This window comes from Hirundo rustica, chromosome 5 (genome assembly GCF_015227805.2).
Source record: "Hirundo rustica isolate bHirRus1 chromosome 5, bHirRus1.pri.v3, whole genome shotgun sequence".
NCBI lineage: Eukaryota > Metazoa > Chordata > Aves > Passeriformes > Hirundinidae > Hirundo > Hirundo rustica.
The window spans coordinates 68,750,862-68,777,760 of record NC_053454.1 but is presented as its reverse complement, the minus strand read 5'-3'; the positions used below and the strand labels follow the sequence as shown (position 1 = coordinate 68,777,760).

General features: G+C 36.7%; 1 long non-coding RNA gene across 2 annotated transcripts; it reads right to left on the bottom strand.

Annotated features, from left to right (window-relative positions):
• Positions 1–810: 810 nt before the first annotated feature.
• Positions 811–26,059, bottom strand: LOC120753069 (uncharacterized). 2 transcript variants are annotated; one of them, XR_005700946.2, is made up of 9 exons: positions 25,981–26,059; positions 24,628–24,753; positions 19,479–19,572; positions 9,707–9,793; positions 7,749–7,912; positions 6,727–6,906; positions 4,021–4,171; positions 1,581–1,726; positions 811–1,343 (listed from the first exon to the last, which is right to left on the bottom strand). It is a non-coding gene; the product is annotated as an uncharacterized LOC120753069 (long non-coding RNA). The 2 variants fall into 2 exon arrangements; XR_005700947.2 differs by lacking the exon at positions 19,479–19,572.
• Between the last annotated feature and the right edge of the window lie 840 nt (positions 26,060–26,899).

Genomic DNA, 26,899 nt, shown 5'->3' with positions numbered 1-26,899 from the left:
TACAGCACTTTCAGTCAATTACGTCAAAAAACAATGAGCTTTTAAAATATAAATTATTTATTTACTTTCTACATGTGATTTTTCTTCCTGCGCCATATATCACTTTCTCCCTACATATCCTGTTATTTTTCAATGAATCTTCAGTTTTCAGATTGCATATCTCATATAATGCTAACAAAACTGTACTTTTAGAAAATATCACCACAAAATGTCTTGAACCTTAGTGTATACATAAACCCAATTTTTTTCTTGATAATACTTTATATTGTAGATACCCATTTTGAATGTTATCAATTTATATGATATACAAGCTGCAATGAAAAGGAGAGACTATTTAATGTGTGTTTCTTAGGAATCAGTTGAAGTTTATGCAGGCCTCTCAGAAAAGCTACACAGAATTTCATACATCAACGTAATTCCACTGGATTGATCAGAAACTTCCAGTGAGAAATCAGATCTATTAATTTTTAACCTCTAGCTGTAATTACCAATATTTTGTTAGTATTGACACTAGTACGTTCTAACCCACAATTTTTATTTGGCTCAAGTCTGAAGTCTAAAAATGGCAGCAAATGATAAATCATTAAAATTTTAAAAGCAAAGACCAGATATTATTGAAGCATTCTGAAGATGCTTCTTAGCCCTAAATTGCATAAAATATATTTTGAACTGTCAAAAAATGTATGGTTTTCACCACAGTTCACAGTTACATGAATCCCAGGGATGTGAGCAAATTTTCTTTGCTGAGCATGTAAATTTTAGATGACTAAAGGTTACTTGACATATTCAGTAACCTTTTAATTCCAGCATACAAGCCTTTATTAACCAAAAGCCTGAGGGCTTCACACTCTCACAAGAAAAGATGCAAAATACAAAACCAAACATTATCAGTTAGGGGATAAGTACATGTACAATATTCAGAGGCTGATGTCAGCTTTCAAACGGAAGGAAATTTATACTGAAGAGTGAACAGTAACTTGTTAATTTTGGCTTTTCCGCGCCCCCCTTCCTCCCGCACCAGCATTCAAATACACAAAACAGTTGTCAAATACTGCTTCGTAAACCCAGCACATTAAACCCTTCAGGCTTGTACTCTTCCTTCCCTAATTACCTGCGCTGGAATCATCAGCGGTAGAAGATGGGCAGCATCCCATACTAGTCTATACATTTTGCTCCTAATTCGAGTTAGATGGTAATTTGTCTCCAGTCCTGGAAAAGACTAAGCAGGGATTCTGTGCTGCTGTTCCAGTAAACACTGCTGGGGGAGCCATGTGCTGATGGAAGGCAATTCCAGGGTAGGGCTCTGCTCTGAGGGAAAGCTGTTCGTCTCAGGAGGGTTGTATCTGTTTTGTAAGGATGGGTAATTAACTGACAGTCACTGAACTACGCCCCCAGGATCAGTATCAGGTATGCAAAGGATGCATCACAATAGCAGATTAAAAAAAAAAAAAAAAAAAAAAAAAAAAAAAATGGTTAAATTACCAAAAATGTTTAGCCCCGCTTCTGTAATACCATAATAATCCAGTTACACACATACAAAAAGTGATGTGATCAAGCTTGGCTCTTGCAAGTCCACTTACCAACTTTTTGGGGAGCCTCCCACCTGCACACACCATGTGCTGGAAATGTGGGCACTCCAGCTCTGGGTGTACTAGTACAGCTTCCTGAAGTCAGCTGGTTGTGCCCTGCTGAGAAAGCACCTCTGGAGTTCCACCCCCATGGACCTCTGCACACAGGACATAGGCTAAAACAAACAAGGGCTTGTAAGCTTGTGCAGGAAATCCAACTAATCCACAGAAGCAGCAAAATTTCTGAGAAATTAAAGTATAATTTCACGTATTTTGGGGAAAAAATATGCATTGGTAGCACTCTACCAGTGTTTTGCACCTTGAGATTTTCTTATTTGTCGCTTCAAAATTAGATTTTCTGAAGTTTATTAGAATTAATAAATTAGAATTTCTGAAGTTTAATTATCTTACAAAATCTCTCTAGCCACATTTGAAACAGCAAGGTCTGCTCTGCTGTAGCTCAATTTATTTTAACTGGAGTCTCCTTTCTAACTGTCCAACTACACCTCAGTTTCTTTATGGAAGGAATCTAACTTTACCATATCAAATGAGATGAAATTATGAATTTTTTTTTTTTTTTTTTTTGAATCTGTCCTCTGGGTATCTGGATTTAGATCATGAGATCAATATTCTTTGTTTTCCTGATGATTCAATTGAAACATAATGTATGAGTCACTGAAGATGTTCCATTAAGTGCGTGCCCCAAGGTCTAACATACAGATCAGATCTTTGGAGGTTTTTTCTGCTGTGTTTGGGATGTAAACATAGTTTAATAAAGCTCATTTTAATTGATATATTTTCTCTGTAATTATTCCTCCCAGTCATAGGACAGGCAATTTACCCTCAGACAGTGCCACACACCAGTATTACAATAAATTATTTTACCCACTACATAAATTAATTAGTAGCAACAAAGGCTATAGCCTATCTGGAGTAAATGGCATTGGGTGTAATTAGGAGTAAACAAAGCCTGTCCCCAAATTCTTTGAGCCTGTGTACAGTTGGATTACAGCGACTCTATTGGGCAGTAACCTATTTGCCTAGTAATTGTGACTCATATAAGCACTATAACTACACTGATTAATTTTCCTTACAGACTCTGTGGTAGGTTAATTAAATGATCCATTCTAAATAATGACAGTCTTTTACAAGTAGCCCTGCAGGAACTGAGCTGTTACTTCAAAAGGCGTGAGCCAAAGAGAAAATAATGGAGGTGAACCATAGAAAATCCTCTGGAAAATACATATTAATACAGAGAATACATAAAAAATCAATTTTTAAAATGCCATACCATTAAGTATTTGACAGTGGTTTTTACTGATATACTGTCTCATGCAGTAAAACAACTACTGAAACATTAAGGTCAAATAAAATATGCCTGATATTCCAGAGTAAAGCATCAAAAATTTTGGCATTGCAATATCTTGCTATGTAACTCAGTTTTCCATTGGTGAATGCTTTAAACTAGTTACTCAAACAAGATACCCAGACTCATCTCTATGTACCTTCTTTGCAAGGTGACTGCAAACACTCCTGCCTATGAACTGCTCTACAGATTGTTATATTCTGCCTTTCAGGAGTCAGAGGCTCTTGATTTGCAAATAAGATTTGAAAAGTACTTTAATTCCTCAAAATCACAGAGAAATACCGCAGCTAAAAGTAATTTAGAATAATATACAAGAGACAGATCAATATTGCCAGACATTCTGCTGCTGGAGAGAAAAGATATAATGGTAGAGAAAAGATAATGGTAGATAGCTCAGGAAAAAGAGTAAAGAGAAAAAATTCTGATACCTCATTTGAGACTATTGTAAAAAAGTCAAGGCAAGGATCAAGTTTTAGCAAATTCCTCTTTAGTGCCAGATAAATCTATATGAAAAAAAAAAAAAAAGGGAGGGGGGGGGGGGTGGTTGCAGCTCTTTAGGCAATGGTAAAGCCAAGTAAATTAATTAGCTGTCATTAATGGAATAATGCCCCCTTCAGGACGTACCCGACAAATACCAAATGTTTTTCTTTCTGTGATTTCTATTGTCTTATGATGTTGGTAATAAGGATAACTGAAAGTACAAAAGAGCATTTCATACCGATTAAAATACTTCATTAGGTTTTTGGGAGTTCGGTTGTTAGTCTTACATCTCTTGGTCATTATGAAATGTGTTTTTCAGATGATGTGTCAAGTGTGAGAAGACAGGATCAACCTTGCTGAGGGTTGCTGAAGCCTCATACAGCCCCCACCACAACATTCAGGATCCCGCTTGTTTTTTCTGCAGTGGGGAGCGACTGTGACATTATTACGAGATAGACCAGATGTGGAGGAAAGGGCATGAGCTTCATGACATCCAGCCTTCATTAATAAAACCATCCATAGCTTTATTCTTCTATTTTATGTAGGTGGAGTACATTTCACCTTTATTCAATAAAATTTGGATTCAACGTAAATAAAACCACCTACCCAAATTTGTACAGATCTGGCTAACCATAGACAGCATCTATCAGAGTGTGGTGCCTTCCACTTGCAGCTGAGGAGCGCTACTGCCCAATGAGTGATCTGCAAATATCACTGAATTGTTATTTAAAAGATAGACCATCATAAGCCATGGTTCCTAAAAATAAATAAATAAACAAACAAATAAATAAATATATTAAGAAAAAAATCTCTTGTGCCAGTCAGTGTTTTTGGCATAGTAAGAAGTTTAAAAACATCAACCAGATTGTCCTCTGAAAAGCCTCAGCTACAGAAAAGTCTAATTAAGGAAGCCCAATTCTATTTATGCTGTGAAAATTTTTGAATATAGGAGCTGATACTGGATACAGCAGTATTGAAAATGAAGATGAATCTTATAAAATTTGAAAACTTATTTCTCCAACACTTGCGATAATAGCAATGCCTCTATGAGCACACCTAATATAATTCCATGAGAGCTAAACCAGGTTTATTCAAACAAATTTTATCTAGAACTTCTGCTATTACAAGATACTTAGCTTCAACAAATGGGGATAATTCAGAGTATATGTAGTAGCAGAACTTCACATACCTAATTGTATATGAGGAAATGGATTTATATTTTAAGCATTTGAATATTTTGTATTGGTGGGGGTTTTCTCCAACAGGCTACAACAGCTGTGTCTGTTTTAATTTTCTGTCTGAATCTCTATCTGACCCTTAGCTGGTATCATGTTTTCTTTCAGATTACTAGTTACTCAGTGAAGTGTCAAAATACTAGTTTCAACCTAGCCCTTCTCTCATTGCATTTTCTCTCTTAATTTTATTATTTCAGAACTAATTTGGATTTACAAATTTCCTTCTGTTATTTCAGAGATGATATGAGAGTGATTAACTCCTAGTTTTAACCCATATGAGTATTAAGAACCATGATATCATCTAATTTCCACCTGAGACAAACCACCATGTCATCTCATTTCCACCTGTGACAGTCTTCAGAGGAAAAAGACATATATACAGAGGGAGAAAAGAAATTAATTAATGAAATAGATAATTATAAGTGGCATTTGCTGTTATGGCAATTGGAATTTTAGGGCTATGTAAAAAAACAACAGGAAGCAACATGCACTTTTTACATTAACCAGATACTTGGGAAAATATATAGATATTGATTTTTCTCTACCCAATCACATTAACATGTTAAATGAGAAAGTATAAGAATCATGAAAGGGGTACTAGAAAGCCTACCATAACATTACTTGTGACATGGACTTCCACAAAGGTAATTTCATATCTTCTGGGAAAAAAAGGTTAAATAAATACCAGAATGAACTATTTTCTTGTTTTCCCTAGCTACAAAAGCAATACAGACCTTTAAACCTCAGTGAAAACAGTGTTTTGACTTTTAGGATGCAATTTCTTCGGTCTTATGTTAGACAAAATGTCTATTATGTAGTCTCAGCTGAATCCAATGTTAGCTGAGTACACCATTCTGAGGGAATTTGATCCGAGACATAGGCATCTTCACACATCTAAAACTAAGTTAAGTTATTCCTGTTAGTCAAAGAGAATTTATTTTATAAAGAATGCTTGCTGAGAAGCCTGTCACTTTTTATATATTAATGTCACTCAAATACAGACACAAAGACATCAACAGGCTTCTCACTTTCACCAGTTTTGTATCAGTTTTCTTATCTGGACTAACTGCTACTAATTCAATAAACTGGAGATAAGAAAATAAAGCATAATAGAATTAAAAAGTAATTCCTAGTTTATGATTAGGATCTGGTTTGATTCCCTGAGTGCTCCACAAAGCTGAGCACAAAGTTAGAGGGGTATCCTCTGAGTAAACTAAAGGTATTTCAGTGGGATAAATCTGCTCTGAGTAAATTGGATGATGGTCACTCTCTTTCTGCACCTTCATTAGAGACCAGCATAGATACTGAGTGGCACAGGAAACAGTTACACAAGCACTAAGGCAAAGCCAGAAGGGAACGTTTTTGACATGTCAAAACCAAACTGTGCTGTCGTAGATTTTAGCTGAAAAATACTTTTATCCTTCCTTTTTCATATGTATATAAAATAAATCATAGCCGGTTATTTCTAACTGTGGTAATGTTGGTGCATCATCATTTTCAAGTATCACTCGCCATCACAAATGATGATAAATTATGAGTGTGGGAAGACCTCATCCTTTCTAAACAGGATTGGCCAAAGTCAGTGCAGAAAAACCAGCACCACACTCATGCCAAAAATGAGAGGAACTGTAATCTGAAAACTACACACACGTTTTACCACCATGGAAATCACAGAGGCACACCTCCTTGCTGTGCCATTCAATGATTTAAAAGTCCTTCAACCAGACCAAATGTGCCAAAAATACATTCATAGCTAAAAAAACCTGTCACATTTCCTGGATGCCATGCAGAAAAAGAAACCTGTTTGCCATCTTTGCTATAAGGGTAACTTCTCGTTTATTTCCCAGAGTTTTCTATCTCAAATGTCAGCAATAATTAGATTATGTGTGGGAATGAAATACAGAGCCTGTGTTGCTTGAGAGATCCCAATGGTGAATTGTCAGTCCTTAACAACTCTCCTGCAGGCCCAGTCTCCCACCCTCAGTTCCATGCCTCTAATCCTCAACAGGACAGGTCTGATAAAACTGGCCTCACCAGTCAGAGCCAGGGATAGAATAAGTCATCTGCCATTTCTTACCTAGCAAAGTAAAGGGAGGAGAAAGAAAAAGCAGCAAGAAACACAATTGCCACAGGCAGCATGGAGGCACAAGATGAAGAGAGCAAAATAGAGTCTCATCTTGTTGTGACGCATCAGGAGGATTGTTGAGCTCAACATTTCTTCTCCCTCCTCACAGCCTGTAATCATCTTCTGCTTGCACTGGAAAAAAACAAACAAACAAAAAAAACCCCAACAAACAAGCAAACAAACAACAACACCAAAACATCTGGGTTAAAGATACAGAAAAAATCATAAATCAAAAACTTCATGTGGATTTGCAACTTTTCCCTTGACACAGTTTAAAAAACTTGAGCTGGTCTTGTTTACCTATCCTCAAATGTAAGTATTAAAATAAATAATTCCTACGAAGTCAGCAGACAGCCCTCTGAAGAGGAGAGCTTTACCTTGAATTCTCTGTTTTAATTTTTAGCATTTTTATCAAAACAAAGCAGTCTTCATTTTGATTCCATTTGTTTCTCTGTTATGGGAAAGATTTACATTTACCTTTCCCATGCTGAAGGGCACCAAATGATGGATTAAGCATTAAAAATAACCTGAAAGCATAGCTGAATGACAGAAAACATACTGAAATAATGGATTGTGTTGATTTTGAAGATGAACAATTTATATTCATGATGAGTATTTCTTAAAAAGTAAATTCAAAGTCACTTCATTACACGCAAAAGAGAACATCTAAATGAAATTTGTGGTACCTTGGCTAATGTTCTAGATATTTATAATTCCAGGCAAAATCAATTTTTAAATATAAGTTTAACTCTGCTTACTAATCGTATTCTCATCACCGCAGAGGTTTAAACTAGAGCAGACAGACTGTGAACAAAGGGGGAAATGTACAGGATATAACGATATCAGCCAGTGCAAAACACCTGATTCCAGTCACAGGAGGATATCACCTGAGGCTGCATGTCACTTGTGGCCCTAACTCCATACCCAAAGTCAAGCAGAGAGGCAGAGCTATATATGTGGCCTTGCCCACCTACAGGAGAAACTACTGATCTACCAAATGACCCAATTCCATTTTGCAACAACACTTTTTTTCCAGTGCTGCAACTGCTTCCAGAGGCACAGCCCTCCACAGGATTTTTGTTTTCCACGCGTCACTTCAAATTTTTAGACCACTCACTCTGAATGTAATAGTGGTTATCTGGAAAAGAAAAAAAAAAATTAAAGTTACCAAACATAAATTTCATGGTATTTCTAAGTTAAGTCATAAACAAGCCTTATTCCCTTGGTCAAATTCAGCTTGAGCAAGATCAATCAGTAAAATAGAAGAAATTAATCAAGTTTAGGGCAAAGGCAATGGGAAAGTAGCTTACATTTTGGGTCATGGTCAAAAAGGCTTTAATTTTTTCAGAAGATTGTCAATCAGTACCTTTCTTAAAGCATCAGATTTTCAGTATGTGGAGTTAGGAACATCTCTGTGTAACACAAATTTCAGATCTTACTTGCTCCTTCCTATACACACAATTTTAACTGCAGTCTTCCTGCTCTGCTGGGCCAAATCGACTTATCCTTGCTGTGCATGCAAGACTGAAGACACAACTGATGCAAACAGCAACTTGAGGATGACAGATAATGCTTGAATCTCACAAATACCTCATCCATGGCAGATGTGATCATCAGACAACAGCCCCTCAGCAAGAAGTCTGTGCCCAGTGAGTCATGATGATCACCTGCTGCTTTTGGTCCATTCACCTCAGCTGCCTCACCAAAACATGGTTGTAGAATGAGAGACAAGGACCGGGAGCAGGAAAGGGAGACGCTGTGACAACAGTGACCAGAGCATTTTTCATTGTTCCTAAAACATCTCAGGGATAGAGGGATAGGGCAGCACAGGAAGCAACATCAGATGGGATTTGACCCTTAGGTAGCCAGCAGTGCTGATGCAGCACAGCAAGTTATGCAGCTCTGTGCATACAGTGAAGCAAGTAAGAGGCAGCTATGGCAGCAAAGGTAGCAGAGGAAAATTCTTGAAATGCCATGAATAAGGGCTGAAGGGTCTTCTGTTTCAGAGAGATCTTATAAACAAGTTATCTAGTGTGTAGAAAAACACGATTCTGAATTCCTTTACTGGCAAAGAATGTGTGAAAAAACATTCAGGTGTGAACAGTCACTCCAACGCAGATCTTTAATCACATCGCTATAGTGTCTCAGATCACCAGAATTACATTGCATGCCTATGCAACTCAGTACACCTTCAGTGCTGTCTGAAAATCCCCACACACACTTAACCAATGATACATCCTCCCAGTAAGCAAATAACCCTTAAAAAGTATTATGTTTTCCTGGCTTTTTCTTCTAGAGATTTTCTTGTTTCTAACTAATAATGCCATTGCACAGCTGGAGCCCATTAAATTTAACAGCAACACAGCCACTTACAGACACCTTAGAAGTCCTCCTGAAATAAACAAACAAAAAAATTTTAAAAAGTCATAAAAGCACTTCCACATAATGAGGCTATAATGTGAAAAGATGAATAAACTCACTCAGTTTTGTTCTGGAATTAGCCAAGCATTGTTCATTCATGAATATTCGAATGTGATGAGATCCATCCACTCCCTTGTACAGAAGATTTGTTTCAATCCCCTCTAACATCTGATGTTTGAGAGATACCAGCCATCCTATGAGTGCATTTCTTTCATCATTTGAATTAAAACAGTGTGGGCAGCTTTTTAGCAACTAGCCATCCTAACTAAATGTTGACTGCATTGGGCTATCATATACCAAATCCATCATTTGGTCTCTAGGACTGAATGACCTTTTTTTATCACTGTTCACAAAAGCTACATGGTACTTCACGTAAGTATTTCAAAAAATCTCTTTGTAGCAACCTGCTAATGGTAATATTATAGGCAAAGGAGCACTGTATGAATTTCTTTCTATAAGAAAGATTTTGGACAAGGAAAGTTTTAAAAAAATTGATCATTTGTAGCCTTACCATTAGTTTGTAAATTCTTCAAAGTTTACTCCAGTGGAATCCTGATGTAGGAGGAGTTTTGAGGTAGAACATCTTTTGGAAAGGGACCTGTGAAAAGGCTTCAAAATTTTATAACTTGTTTTTTTAAATTACAGAAAGAAAGAAGAAAATTGATTGACACAGCCTTTTTAAAGACAGAATAAAAGTGGATAGACAGGAGAGAACTAAAGAAAACAAGTATCTCTCAATCATTTCTTTTAAAAGTAAGATTGTTTTCTCTTTTAGCAACTACTTTTCAGAGACATGCTAGAAGAAGAAAACTCTGCATAACTTTCCATAAGTCCCTATGAATTTCATCCCTTCTACCCATCTTCTGTCTGGTTTGGCCGGAGACAGCTCGACTTGGTCATTTCAACAGCGTGCAATTATGGTGCAATTACTTTCCATTCTCCCTCCCAGTTTGCCTCACTGTCTCTAGTAAAATCTGCAATATGTTCCAGCAAGAATACCTTCATCTGCTTTCGGGAAAGCATTGGCCTTGAGACTCTTGCTGTCAGCCGTCATATACCCAATTACAGAGACATAAAACATCTGCAGAGTAAGTTGTGAAGGCAAATCCCACAGGTCTGTTGTCCACAGAGTTCCTTCTCTCTTTCACTCTCTGCTGGTCATAGGTTATCTAGCAACTGCTCAAAACTAGGGAGTTTCAAATCTGAAAGTTGTTGAAAGAGCTGATCTGGCTCTTTGAACTTCACTTATTATGATGAATGCTTAATGGAGAATGGTCACAATTTTGAAAATGCAACTGAGTCATAATACCCAATAATTCTGAAAAAAAGCCTTTACATTGTAAAGATAGAGCTGATTCTGACCAAGCATATAGATAAACTGTTTATTTAATTTTCCACTGTTTTCTTCCTGTTGGAGTCAACAGGTTTATAGCATTTCTGGTGTTATTTACCAAAGACACAAAAGATCCAGCAGAATGCCCTCAACATAGACTTTCCTAAACAGCCTTATTTCTCAGAGTCAACTTAGGTCAAGAGAAGGCCAAAAATTAAGAGACAGATATAAAGGGGAACCATGAATTCTGTTAAGAGTGGCTGTGGCTGAACTTAAATTCTTTTGATTCTAACACTATGCTTCTAATGAAGATACACCATATTCATTTACATGAACACATTCATAATATCTAAAGTACAGAGTACTTCTGAAAAAATGTAAGCATGAAGTAATTTAATGGTCTTATGCTATTAGATACAGTAATCACCAAAGGAAAAGGGGAAAAGAGATTAGAGTGTTTTGTCCATTAATCATATCAAATTTGCTTTGATTTTTTTTTTTTCCACATTTACATTTAATATGGAGCTGGAATCTTGACTGAGATTTTTGAACTGAATTTACATTAGTGTCACCAAAAAAAAAAAAAAAAGTTATATGTGTTTCAAGTACAGTTCCCAGATGCATCACAGTTTTTATAGATTGTGGCTAAATCATCATGTAAATAATATTTTAGATTCTCTCATTTTCAATAAGCCTATTATTTTCCCATTTCTTTTATTTTGATTATTAAATCTGCCATTTATATAGTAATTTTGCCTCTGTATAAGCTTCCATATTGCTGAACAAGATGTACTTGCTGTCTCTATGGCCAGTGATTTTGATTTCACATTCTAGGTAAATCATAGGTTTTCCCAGCTGATCTTCACAAAAAAGGAAAAAAAACTCAAAAATCTTTAACAGTAGGAGTAAAAAATAATTAACTCTCCTTCAAAAAAGAAAACATCAACAAAAGTGAAAAAGAGGAGAAATTAAAATAACTACTTTTTTTTTTTTTTTTTTTTTCAAATTATGGGCAGTGTTAAACAGGGAAATGGAGATAGCATTGTAAATAATAGGAGAAGAAATTTTTTCAGAATTTAACATAGAGAATTATTCTCCTTCAGTTATTTATCATAAATACACTCTATTCCTGATTTCCCTATCCAACCAAGCAGTAGTTTGTTGTCTGGAGAGATGTGCTCTTCAAAGAAGAGCCAAAGTAAAAAGCAAAAAGTAAAAAAGCAAAAGTTAAAAAAAAAAAAATAGTATCAATAATGATGTAAGTTTGTAGCAGAAACCCTAGTAGTCATAACTAGTTCTCCAGTTGATTAAACAACTCATTGATTAGGTGTTTCTGCTTCATATTGCTTCATTTAAAATCCTGGAAGGTAATCCATTCTTGTGCTTCGTTCAAAGCTGAAATCACTTATCCCTCTAGATACTGCATATAGAAGTTCTGCTTGGATATTTTGAAGTTCACCTGAACAGCAATTAAATTCTGAGGAAAACCATACTTTATTTCATGGTCCAAAAATCTGTAAAGATTTCTAGACCTGGAAGAAAGTCTCTGAAAGACTAGAAAACAAAATAAAATTCAGTCAGTAAAATTTAAAATAGAACTATAAATTCAAGCATCAGTTGAGAAAACTGACTTAATGCCAATCCTAACCATAAGGCCTAACAGGCAACCTTAACTTTTTTTTTAGAGGACCTTTGAAATTTCTGTCATCTCCTTCTTAGAAACAAGCATACGTACTCTGATAAATCAAGAGAAGCTTATATACACAGAGCTCTGTTTTGGCAGTGACAGAAGAGCGCTCCAACTCTTCTGTCTCTCCAGATTCTTCCCACAAACACTTCACAGTTCCTTTCTTCGGTGATGAAGGGATATTATGATTTTTCTTACCTTAGGTTTGTTAAGAACAGGGACAGTAAGACTCCAGTCTTAAAGAACTGCTAAGAAGTCCAATGACTTCTACTGACAAAATTAAAACTGAACTTTAAAAATCCTGTTAATCAATTGGTTATGCTTATAGCCAAAGAATTACCTAATTTCAGTTTTACTGACTGCTGATGATGCTTCTAATTACAGTACATGATGTTATTTGATACTAACAACAAACACACTGATTATTCCAAATAACATTTCACAAAGTGCAAGATGCTAACTCAAGAATTATTTGACAAATAAAAATAGAGAAACCATAAAATGTTGCAGTAATAACAATTTTTAAAAATCATTAAAAAATTAATTAATTTTTCCATTACTGTGGGTTTTTTTGTTGTTGTTTGAAAACTAAAATCAAGTGGTAAACTGCAAGGGAACTGCTAAGCGTTCACTCTACCACAAGTGATTCTGCAGGTGATTTGGGACTGGGATTGATGCTTCTGTGCTCTCACCCTCCACTGTCACCTAGACAGTGATGAAAGACAGCAGGACCAGGGAAGACATCAGAGCAGGGAGAAACTGAGCATGAAGAGGTGTCACACTAAATGTGACATTCGGAGAAGCCGAGTTTATACAACCTGATGGGGTGATACTTGATATATCAGTCACCCTTATCAGAGACTATTTGGAGCTGCTGCAGCTCCTCTGTGGCCTGCATGCCCACAGCTTCCCTGTGTGCAAAAACAGGGAGGTAAAAAGTGGAATGATCTTTGCCACCAGCTTTCAGTAGGATACTTGTTTTTTAGCTGGGACATGCTGAGCACTGGGCAATGCACGACCAAAGAGCAGTGGGTCTGGGATCCATCCCACAGAAACTAGAGACCACAGGAGGAGTCTCTCAGTTTCACCTTGGCATGGACAGGTTGTTTCACAAGTTCCCAAGGCACCAATCAAAAAATCTGCAAAAAGACCCTCCTTCAATATGAGATGCACTGTGGTAAAATCCTTGACCTAGAGTCCCGTAAGAACAGAACGGGACAGCTAGATTGATGTGCTATAAAACCCTTTTAGCAAAAACAGGGAAATGTAAGCTTTATTTTGGCAAAGTATTCTTGTGCTTCCTAATTATGATATATTTTTTTTTTCACTTAGATCTTGCATGGGAATCATCTAAAGTTCCCATGGTAGGCTACAATTTATCATGATTGTAATAAAATGAGATATTCAGATTGTGTAAGGTCATTAATCATGGTCAGTAGTATAATATATAAATAGAGTGTAATGCATCTCGAGAATCTATGAAAAAGAATTAATTTTAATTGCCAGAAAAATAGTGTAGATGAACAATTAAATAGAAAAGCAAAACATAAACAGATAAGTTTCATAAACCCCATGAAATATAATTCTGAAATATTGATTTATGTCAGTGTTCCTTTGACTTTGCCCAGAACATTTACAGATATATTGCTGAAAACTCTCCTAATAGAAGATGTCAGATAGAAGTAAACAGAAGCGAGCATCAGCCAAGTTGTAGGTGTGGTGCTTTGCAGCAGCAGCTATACCTCCATGAAAAAAGCAGATGAAAAAATGGCCAGCATTTACAATGAGAGAGAAAAAAGAATCACCCCACAAAGAATTGGGGGCCAGATGTCCAAATCTAGCTCTGTGTTTTTATTTCAGAAGAGGGCATTGTAAAAAACTGTTAATCAGGTGGGTTTGTGCGGTTTAGGTTGTTCTATTGACTGTTTTATAGATTGATGTTATTAGTATGAACTTGTCACACTGTAAATAAAGTCAGCCAGATAAAGATCAATACCAAAGTAATAGCTGTCAATACAGGAGGAAATTGCCACAGGAAGTAGGAGGGTAGTGTGATTTTATTTTTATATAGCATGTTTAAATATAGACTTGAAAATAAATGGAAAAATTGTATTCAAGAATCAATATGATTGCACGTATTTCCAGAATTCATTCTTCAAAAAGCATTGAGTTCATGGAGAGAAACATCCTGAAAGAACACAACATCTCCATGAACTGCACAAACAACAGACAGAGGGAAAATATGCAAAGTCAGTTTTGTACAGCACAACTGTACCAACAAATATCTAAAGGAATTCAAATTAAATAGTGACTCAGACTTGAATACCTGCAAACACAAGTCACATCAAAATTCAGGTGCCCCAGATTCCCACTGGACTTGAGCGCAAGAAAAGGCACTTAGCACCCAAGCAATGTTTTTTGCTCTCATTTCTCTTGGGGAAAAAAAAAAAAAGCTTTGGACTGAACTGATTAAGCTGGTTGATAGTGGGAATCTTTTGGAAGAAAGTGCCAATTTATAGCACAGACCAGAGGGAGTAAGTACACAAAATCCATGCTCAGAAAATGTAGAGATAGAAGGGATGTGTGATGGGATTGAGCACCCAGCCCAGGCAGCCAATCCTTCTGTGACAATGTGTTTCTAAGGTCCCAGAGCCTGGGCAGAAATCTCACAGGTATCCCTTCCACTAAGACTGTGATGGGTAACAAGCTTTTCAACACTTCAGTGCCATTCCAGTCCAGCTCTTTCATTCCACCCCATCCTTCAGCTGCACACAGAAGTGCTGGTTCTAAAACCCTGGAAACACACGTTTGAAATGCCAAGCAAAGAATAAATATAAACCAAGTCTGTTTTAAAACAAAAACAGAACAGTAAGCTTATCAGCACCATCCATTCAAAATATCAGAGAGGGCAGACAGTGAATGGATGTATTTTCATTCCATTTCATTTCATTTCATATTCTCATTCCAAAAGATCAAAGAACTTTACAAATTAAGGAGTTCAGCAATATTTTAGCTTTAGGATTGAGATGAGATCTTTTACAAACAGGAGGGTTAAAAGTGACTATCTTTTACAGCAGAGTAAATCCTAGCATTGCTTTGGATATGTGGACAACATTATAAAGGAAAGAGCATCACCCTGCCCAGATCTGAGAGACTTACCTTATGCAGCAAGTTGAGGCCCTACATAGATGAAAGTCTGTTCCAGGGAAAGTTGATAGAAGTTGATATAAGTGCTGAATGAAATAGGATATCAGCAGACACTAAAGCACTAAAGGAATAGCAGTGTCCTCAGAGAAATCCCTCAGCAGAAATTTAAGGAAGCAGGCCCAGCTCTGGTATCCTCTGCTTGGACTTCAGGAAAATGGGAATTTTAGACTCGTTTGTGTGCTTTACATCTTCTGATCCTGGCTTATTTTCTTCCCTTTAACCTTGCGCTAATACATTCCGAAGATATTCAAAGCAGATGATTTTACAGATGCTCCTGACAGAGCATAGTATAACAAATAATATGGTTTACTGAAGCCACAAGCAGATACAGACATCTGTCATATGCATAGGACACTTTTCCTGCAACATTTCACCAATACTAAATCTGAAATATTGATTTACAGAAATACTCACCTATTCCCCTTCATATTTTGAAAGTGTCAGGATGCTAGCAGCTGTTAGATGTTATTTTAAATATAAGCTGTGTCCTTGAACTGATGGATTAATTTGGTAAGAACTCTTATTTCACTAGCATATTTTTGCTGTTAATGCTATAAGAATAAAATATTGGTGAATGAAAAACAAAAACAGAAAAAAAAAGCCAGCTGAACAAAACTATTATTTGTAAGACATTCTCAGATATTGATCTGTCTGTCTTATAAGTAATTCATGCAGTTTAGTGCTGAACAAAAGGTACAGTCTTAAGAAAATGTGCTGCAGGGCAAAACTTGTAGAATAATTAAAAACTGAAAATTATTTCCTTTGACTTAAAACCTTATCTTTAAAATAATGTTACATGACTCAATAGTATAAATCAAGAGAGTTATAGTTAAAATAAGGAACAGGGGTTATTTTGCATTAGAAGTAGAACTGTGATAATTTCTCTATATAACCTGAAATGCTCTGCCTCTCCTTTTGACTTTAATATACAGCAGATCATTTAAAATAACCAGACATAAAAGTAATAATGCAAAGACTGGTCCATTTAAATGTTCAAACACAACTATGCTTAGAAAATGAGGATTCAGTCATAATTCTCATGAAATATTGGATTTTGCTATAAGTATTTCATAGTCTGTTAATTATCTCTCTTTTTATACTACCAGCCATTCAAATTCTTGTGTTGGATTTAAATGTATTTGTAATGTCATAATTGTGGACAGGAGGGGTGGAGTGGTCAAGAAGATTGATGAGAAATTACCTTAGTAATCTCTCTTTAAAAAAATCTTTAAACAATTTAAAGATTGTTTAATCTCAGGAAAAAAATAAGTTCAAAGCCAAAGATCTGACAGAAAAACATCTAATTTGTGGTTCAGTCCTGCACTTGACATTAACTTGGTTTTACCAATTCCTTAATCCTTCTGGTTTTCCAGTCAAAATATCTTTTAATTAAAAAACTATAAATGTGCCCCTTCGGCCATCTCTTAAATCTGCAATCCTCTTAGACTTGCCCTTAACAGCCTAATCCCTTGAGTTCCTTAGAGAAAAATGCTGTCTGGGAGAGCTTGTGGCACAGCGCCCAGCAGAACCGAGCTGCCCGGACAGACACTGTGCCAGGTGGGCAGGAACCTTCTGATCCTCCCTCACCCAGGACCAGCTCAGCGAGTCTGAAGGTGGCCTATAACTCAGAAACAGCAGAAAGGGGCAGGCAGATGTCTTTCAGTGGCTGGTTTGTGTATAATACCACTGCTCTCTGCTCAGTGAAACCAGTGGGAGACCCCTCCTGATGTAGGGGTATCTAGATCATCTCACCTGAGATGTTTCCAGAAGCGTGGGAAAAGTGAGACCACCCCTTCTTTGTGCAGCACAGACAGTTCCTCTCCACCACCCAGCCCAGACCCTAGAGCAACTATTAAAGCTAATTATGAAGCTCAGGCAGAGGAGAAGGGTAGGTTGATAAATTCCTGGTGTATCGGACAATGAATCTTTTCTCTCAAGTACTGCCTTTTTAGAAACAATTATACCAGCCAGATCCTTCACACAGACCAACCTAGAAATCTCCAGTAGCTGAGTCTTTGGATTTTGATTTTCATCACAAACTTTTAGTATCAATAGGATGTAAAAAACAGCCGCACTCTTCTTCAAAAGAACTGAGACAAAAATTAATAATCTATCAGACATTCAAGGAAAAACTGGATTTTCCTGAAAAGATTTTCTTTTTCTGTCTTTGAAGAAGACACATCTGCACTTAACAGGGATAAAAAAAAAAAAAAAAAAAAAGGCTTTATACTGTGCCAAATAATTGTTCTTTTACAAAATTAAAAATCAAGATTACCAGCCAACCATATTTCTCAAACTTGACATGTTCTCTACACCATATGCTCTGAAGAGAGATTCATTTAATTGTTTGGAACAAGGCCATATAGTTGTCAGCTTCCAGAATGCCACCCAAAGTCATGTAATAGGTTTCTTCAAGGTGTATGGTGTTGCATTATGCTGTTTTCCATAGCTGAATTACATTCCTCTTACATCTTAGGCTAGTAATTACCTAATCTCAGGAATCAGTGAGAGCCGGACCAGTACTTCAGTGCTGAAGAAAATGACAACAGAGAATAAGGCCCTTAAATCATCCAGATTAAATACTGAGAACTATTAATAGGGTTCTTCACAAAACCCAGCTTGCTTAGACGCCAAAGCCAGCCAGAGTAAGGGAAATAGTCTCTCAAAAGGTAATAACTAAATTGTGTGTTGCAGAACACAATTTCCTTGAGAAGCAGCAATCTACATCCAAGCAGGGTGCCTGATATCCAAAACTGGACAACCACATCTGAGCAAATCACCAGCCCAGTGGAGCAAAAATATCTCTGCACTCCCAGAAGCATTCTAACCTGACCTGCTTGCTCCCAAGTATCACATACATTTAGGACACGGCAGGAGGCACCTAACCACTGGCCAAAGACACTTGAAGGAGTGTCAGCTTTTAAATATGGACAGATCAAGCACAGTTAATGGGACAAAATATAAGATAGTGGCCTCTGTGGAAATGCAGTTCACCTTTTGCATGGCAATCTAGGGCTTGCTGTCATGGTCATAGGTGCTAGATACATTTATGAGGGGTGGAAAAGGGCCTGTGCTTACTTCACTCAGGCTGCTTGCTGGATAATGCACAGTATCTACCTGAAACTAGAACTATCGCAGCCTCTTTCAAGGGCTAACTGCCATTTTTTTCCCCACAATAAAAATGAAGTAACTATAAATTACCTTCAATCTTCAACCAAATGTGCACTCATCATCCCTTTGTCTTGTTACCTTAGGTAATAACATTATTTGGATGCAAGGATGCAGTTTAAGGAAAATAATAGTAGTTTAAAAGCCTAGTAGCAATTTCTAGCAGTCATGCTGTCTTTATCAAGGAAAATTATATACTATGTTTTCTTCTGACCTAGGCTGAAGTGAGATATATTTCAGTTACAAATTTCTCTTTATGTATTCAGGTACATTTCTGTCCCTTTGAAATTTAGCAATGTATTTCCTAAGTTAATTTGCTTTAGCTTTAATTTGCTAGCACTAGATGCTAATGAAAAAGTTCTCAGAAGAAACCCATGAGTCTTTCTACATACGTGTTTCTGCAAATCAATATACTGATATTTACTGATATTTTTCTGAAAGAAAAGCTCAGGATTTAACTGTGCATCTTGCATAATTGCTGCATGATTCTGCTCCTTTTATTAAATCTCTATTTGTGTTGTAAAAAGTTTACACATAAACACATCAGAGGATGTATTTTCTCTGTTTAAATGACCTTCTGTGAATTATGGACCAGTACCATTCTTCTTTTCTCTGCTCATTGTGTGGAAGCTTTTAAAAACATTGTAAATCATTAAAAGCTAATGGCTTCCATCTAGCTTTTTACCTCCAACACAGATCTAAAAAAAGGAAATTACATTATACTTTCTATTTATAATTGTCAGTTGAGATGCATTCGTCTTTGTACCCTGTGCGTATTTCCAATAATTGCAACATCCACTTTTCACTGTGTTCAGTATTTCTAGATATAATGCATACATATTTGTGTTTATCTTAAAAAGGTATGATTTTGAATGCTCATTACATTACCAAAATTATCTTCTTCACTGTACTCATGTCTCAAACTTGAGAATTCTCAGAAGGCAAGTTTCACTTGTAGCAACTGCAGGTCATTCCTTCACAGCTACTTAGATTGGTGCAGAAAAAGGGAATGGTGAAGACTTGGTTAGGGTAACGATACACAGATATGATGCTACAGATAAACTCTGCATTAAACAACACTGAAAAGTTTACATTCCTTTACTATCATAGAAGACAATCCCTCTGCTGTTAACTCCTTGTCAACACTGTACATAAACTCAGAGATTGATGCCAGGTAAATTACAGGTTTTCCAAGAAGGGTAAGCATTCCACTGTGTGTTTTCAGAATTTCCAAAGGCTTCCAAAGGGTAGCTTTCCCTAGAGATGTTGGTACTCTCAAGCATACAAATAAAAAAAAAAATACTAGAGTATATGTACCATATATATATGGGAAACTTTGAAATGCAGGTGTCAAGCACACTGCTCATTTACATTTGTATTCACATTTATATATATTCAACATCATAATCAAGCTTAACACAGTATTTTTTCACTATATTAACTCTTCTGTGCTACAGCCATATAGAATTCTGTTCTCTATCCCAAATTGCATGGTTTTTTGATAGGCAATTCTTTGGGAAATTCTACATCAAGCATATCATTCGTGCTAATTCATTTACAGTGACAACACTGAAAGAGATGAGAAAGTTAGAAGGTAGATGTGCATCTTCAGCTGCCTGTCAGCACAACCATATTTCTCTCTGGCATCACTAGTACTTTGATCACATGTAGGGATTTGTTTAGACTCAGACCTGAAGGCAAAGAAAATCATTTTTGGCAGATTTAGTGTCTCTCCTTTAGAGAGAAGACAGTTAATATATCAGTGGCTGGAGGACCTGTGTTATATTCTTACTCTGGCTTAGATAAAATTAGCTATATTTGCATCAGAATGATCTGGATGAACACCTCTGTATTTCCTGGGGCTAAGAGAAAAATCGCCATAAACTCCATAAACTACAGAAGTTTTGGATGTTGCACAGTCTAAACTATTTCCCTCCTCTCTCACTGTCCCAGAAATCCTCTTCTTGAAATATGATTTTTAAGACAAAATACATTATAAATTTAAACACATTTATCACTTAACATTATATGTCTTAAATACGCATTCTAAAGGAACTGAAATACCATGGAGGCTTTAACATGTACCTCTCTCTGTCTCTCACATGCAATTAAAATCTTCCACTTTAAGCTCTTTGAGCTGGAAAACACAGTATCTAATGCATAAATAGTGTCTGGGACTGTGACTAGTACCAAAATCTGATAAAAATACATAACAAATAGAATGGCCCACTCATGCAAGAAGAATTGCAATTCCCTTTGTTTAAGGCTAGACCTAACTGGTATGTTCACAGCAGCACCTCGTGGTAGACAGGGGACTCTTAATTCCTTTTTATGTTCCAAGTCTCCAGAAAACACATATGCCAGTAATTAGGACAACTGGAATGATTCAAGGATTAGAAGGTACTACAGAGGAAGAACAATTAAGGGAACTTAATTTACGTATCTATGGTAAAAAGAGATTAAGGGGCTATAAAACGATATAAAATCTCTTCAAGGAGCCAAGGAAATAATATCAAGGCAGGAAAAAAAAGTGTGTATTACCCAAGAAAAGTTAATAGATATACTATCCCAAAACCATTATGTTTTGGGGAGAGGGCAAAAAACAATGGCTATATGAGAGAGACAAATGCAATACTCATGTAGAGAAGACAACACAGCTGGCTGCACCACAACTATAAGAAAACAGATGAACATAAAAAGACTGCTAGCAACTCCTCAATTAAAATAAAATTGACATCAATACTGAGTTTTTATTCTGTTAAGATGCATAGGGTCAGGACCTTCTGGACCTAAGAACGTCTGAGTTGCTGAGGAATTGTTTTTCTTTACGTGAGATATGCAGAAGCCAGAAGTGCCAACTGTTCGTTTTAATAATGTTTTGCAATATCTTGAAGTTCACGAATGTGAATATCTGGGAGACTCTTGCTGTTTCACCTTTCTGTGCAAAAAGTGGGATAAACTGTCCCAGCACTTCAGAATGTGACACAAAACTGAAATAAAAATTAGAAACCAAAAATAATCAAAATAACTTCTCATTCGAATTCTATGATTATTGAGCACATTAGAAGATGGTATTTTGTGGAAGATGCTCTGTTGCAATGTGGGAAGAAGCTGGCTGCATCACATAGTGAGTACAGAGGGGACATGAAACAGGAAACTTAAAAAGATTGATTTTTCTTTTTCATTAAAAAATGGGTCATATGAAATCAGTTATTCTCATTCATTTCTGTTATGTACTGAGACTATGTAAACTCTCTGAAGCCCATTTTCTTTAATCTGAAAACTTCTAATCCACTTAAAAAAATTAAGGACCTGTACTATATTGATCTTTCTGTTTAGTTCTGTGTTTTTCATAATACATCACAGAAGTGGCAACACTTTTATGATATGTTGGTGTCATACATCATAACTAGCACCACTGCTCTAGTGATGTATTATCCACACAGTGTCACCAACCAGAAAGATAAATGCTGGTCTGTGGACAGCGATGCACACATCTTTTGAAGTAGCGATAAAGACAGATTAATTTATATGCACAGTACAACCCAGAAATAAACAGAATTTCTATCTGATGCAGACTGTATACTATACTGGCAGGATACGTATACGTATTTTTACAAAAGAAGAAGCTGGAAAGTAAAGCCGTATATTTGAGTTAAAACCTTTGAGTTAAATATTCTGCAAATAAATCTTGATTTTTTGACTGAAAGAAGCTCAAGCAAGAGGGTAAACACTGAGCACCCTTCCCTCGTGGAAGGAGGAAGCTGAAGGATGGATCATTCCACAAGGTTTTCAGCATCTCTGCCTGTTTTCAAGAATCAGTCCCTTACACTTATATGTTTTCAGGATCATCGCATCCTTCGATATCCACTGAAGTCCCTCTTTGTCAGCTTTTTTTAAACATTGTACTGGTGCTATAGGTAATTTCTGTACAATGTGTTACACTCTTCTGCCTTTGGTTTTCTTTTTCTCTCAGAGGAAGACTAGAGCACAACAGGCAAAGGACATTATTTGCCTGTAAACATGCTATTTTATTTCAGCTCGCCTTTGCTGAATTCCATCAAAGTCCTGCACAGAATGGCATTTTGCAAATGACCGCCTAAGATCAGGAATATTCACTGATCATTCTAGTTTTCTGTAAACTAATTTTTATTCCCAGCCTTGATAACCATGAATGTGGGATGTGCACTCTTCAGAGCAGCCATGACTCACGCTGGGATAACAAAAAGACCCTAAATCCTACTGACCACCCCACCATTGCCTGCTGTGGAGTCCCCTGCACAAAACCACCCCTTGAGAGACACTTTGAGCTACTATAATCATTTTATCAAGTCCTTCTTCGTTTTGCACAACAAACACAGGAATTGGGAAGGGAAGGATTCATCTTCATGACATTTAAGACCTATTTTTCAGATAAAATAACTGGAATATGTTTCCCTTTCCACCTATGTAAATTGAGTTGAAGAATTAAGCACGTGGTGCAAAAGATAATATTTAATTAGCTCAAAAAACACAGTGGTTATTTCAGATTCTGTGGTCTATGAGCGAATCGTATTAATTTGGGCAGGATGAATCAGCTCAGAACTAATGGACTTGACAGCGTGACCATCCTCTGAGCAGAGCGAAACCCAAAGCTTTTCTGAGGCTTAAAAATCTTTGTTAGCTTTTATTAATTAATCAATCAGGACTGTACATGAAAATAACTCTAGAAAGATTTTAATATTTTCTAAATTATTCAAAACTTAGTCACTACTGTAAGTAATGGTTATAGGACAAGAACATCAGCTCCTCTGAGATTTCAAGCCTGCTTTTCTGCATTTATGCCTGAGGATAATTTTATGCTCTTGGTTTCTAGCTTGTCTCCTTACCATGAAATCACACTTAGGAAATGCAAAAGAGAATCATCTGCGTGAGGGGAAAAAAAAAAAGAAGAAATGCCTGTATACAAACATATCCTTCAGCCAACTCCTGACTGCTGGAATATTAAACTGCTGGAGTTAAATTAGTGGTAACAATTGATTTACCAATAACAACTACGTACAGTATCTAATGCTAACAAGTTGGTCTGTCAAGTCTCTTGGCAACATTAAATCAGTAAGTCAAATGATAGGAGTTATAAGATGAGCCATATGATAATGGATTTTTCCAGATTTGCTACACTTGCTGGGTTTTACCTTCCTTTGTGGCACAAGCCCTTCCCTCCCACACAACTGAAACAACACATCTCCTCACTACCTCACCATCTGGAAAAGACTGAATATATGGGGTTTTTGCCCAGCAATTAGGAAGCGAAGATGTGGTGGAATACTGTAGATCAATCAGACAACTAACAATGGCAGACTTCGGTGGCTGGACATGTCTGTTGTATATTTAATAGAGTATGCCCTGGCAAATCTACCAGGTGCTTTGTATGAAACAATCAGCATGCACAAGTTGTAAGTTCTCATGCTTAATTACAGCAACTGTAGCATCAGCACAGGTTAAACACAGTGGCTTTCATTTTACAGTATTAATCAGAAGAAAATAATGAAACACATTACAGTAGGCTTTCAAATCCCTGTCTTTGTATTGTGGTTTCATCATTTTCCTCTCTGAAAAGGCTTCATTCAGCCTCTGTCTTTTATATCAAGTCCTGTGAATCATCTGAAGTAAAATACAAACATGGTAATTTGTTATAAAGCTCAGACTGGATGTACCTCATCAGTTCTGTTGCAAAATTATGTTGTAAAAGCAGCCTATGATGTTGGTCGTATTTGTTATTTTTTCTTTCTCTTTATGCTTTTGTATATCTGTCCCCAGAAGATCATAAAATTATTCTAATTAGGGATGTCAACTTCTGCCTGAGAAGCTGAGGGGGTAATTACATCATTTATATGCAAAATGGGTAATTTTCTCCCTGCTCTTCACCATTCTCTTCTTTCCATTTATTCCCCCATATCTCCACTCCTCAGAGCTGAGCTATTTAATTTTATTCTGCTCCATCTGGAATATCTATGCCACTCTCCCATACAGTGTCAGACACAAAAACGGGACTTACCTTCAGACTAAATCCCCACAGCTCTCTTCCTCCATGTACTTCTGACTCTATCCAATATTCTCAGGGACTTTAAGGTCCACAACAGAGAGAGTGACTTCTGCCCTATTGTACATCAGTAGCATTTTACTGAAATAGAAAACACACAGAAATGTGAAATCAATTAATTTTTCAAGTTTAATGTAAGGCTTTCAGTCTGGGGGGATTTAGCTCCTAGTAAGAAACTAAAGTTTCACTGGTATAGAGGACAATATACCTAGACTAATAAAATATTCACTAACAATATTTGAGTGAAACCTGACTTTACCACAGTATCACCCAATCCAAACTGAGAGTTTTCATACCCATAATCTTACAGAGCATCTTAATAAGACAGAAAGAGAGTCCTAACTCATCAGAAATGTAATGCAATATAGAAAAAAAAAAAAAAAAAGTTATTTATACAGAGGATTTCTTTCTTTTTCAAAGAAAAAAAGATATGCACCTATAGTAGAAAAAAATTTAGCTATTAGACTGGATGCAGATGTTTACGTCAGTCTTCAAGTTGGTTGGACCCTGGGGCATAACCACAAGTAGTGGAAGAAATCATGTAAACCCACAACATTAGACAGTAAATGGGGAAATGCAGGGCTGTACATGCACATATAAGAGTTAAGTAAAATACATACAATTAACTTTAGCATATTGTTGTAATGCATTAATTGGGTTTATGTGATGTTTTATCGGATTTGTAATCTGTATCATGTAGTTTTTCCTTACTCATCTGTAACCTAACTCTTCCACAGCCACTCCTCCCTGATTGGGTGATGTCTTGTCTCTGCCTCTGGGCCCTGCCCCCTGGGGAAAAAGCCCCTGGATGGGTGCGGCCAGGGTCTCTCTGGCATCAGCAAATGATGGGGACGGGCTCCAACCAAGCAGGGCAGGACTCGAGAATAAAAGCTGTAATATCGCACCCAGTGAGAGAGAGCGGACTCTTACTTTTGCCTTTGGTGGCTGTCTAGTCTCATGGGGTAATACCACAGCATATGGTCTCATTTGCACCCTAATTCAGACAGAGGCATCTATTTTAATAAATAGATATTCAGCAGTCCTCTTGTTAGAGGGCAGAAATGAGCCAAGACACAGACTTCTTGTTTATCACAGCATGAAAAAGGTCCTGGTTTATTCCTCTTTACAGCTCAGCCACCCTGATCCCAACCATTCACTGACTCTGGCTACAGCAGCTCCTACTGTAGGTTTCCCTTGCAGCCTCTGACTGCTGGTTATTTCCTGCTAAACTCTTGACTGCAGGCTTTTACCTAGCTGGACTGGACTGCAAGTTCTAACAACAGGCTCTGACTGTAGATCTAGACTGACCTCACAGCAGTGATTCCCTCTCCTCAGGACCTTTCTTCTACATGCTACTCTCCTTCCCGCTTCCTTAAGGTTCTTTTTTCTTCATGATTCCCCCTTACCAGCTAACCCACTGCCTTTTATCACACTTATCTTTATTGGATATACCTGTGACTCATCAGGGGCGAGGCTGTATTGGGTAATTAACACAGCTGTTACTTATCAGGGGTGAAGTCACCTGTATTCCCTTCTCCTACAGGTTCCTAGCAATCATTACCATTTATTTTCTTGACTTTTTATTTCAGTAAACTGTGAAAATAATTCATAATAAACATATTTCACTTTAAGCTATTTTAAACCTTACTTAATCTGTTTTAATTTCTGCCTCATTAACTTTTGACATATGTTTTAAAATCCATTGTCAGAAAGATATTGTACCCTAGGGGGTTATTACCCTTTTTTTTTCCTATATTTTCCTAATGGTGGCAGGCACTCATATAATTTTGATATAAGTTTTGAATAGCTGATTGAACAATGATATTTAGAAACAATAAATAAATAATAGACAAATTGTTCCTTAATAGTACTTAACTGTTATATTAATTTTCTATGTTTTTTCAAGGTTGAATGCAGAGCTTGTAATTTAAATTTTGTCCTCATAACTTGGATCATTTGGGTAGCTTGCTTATTTAACAGTAATTCACTGTTATAAATAAGATAGACCAAATTTGATCAATCAAAATTTGGAATTTTATTGAGAGACAAAATGACAGTCTCGGACAGCCACAATTAAAAGGACAGCGTCGAGCCCAGGGTCGGCGCTGGGTGAACAACGATATAACACACTCTGCCAGTCTGTTATCCCCCAAGTTCACATTTTTGGTTTGCAGCAGTCTCTTTTTATACACTGGATCGCGGAGAGAGGCTCAGGATTTCGACGGTC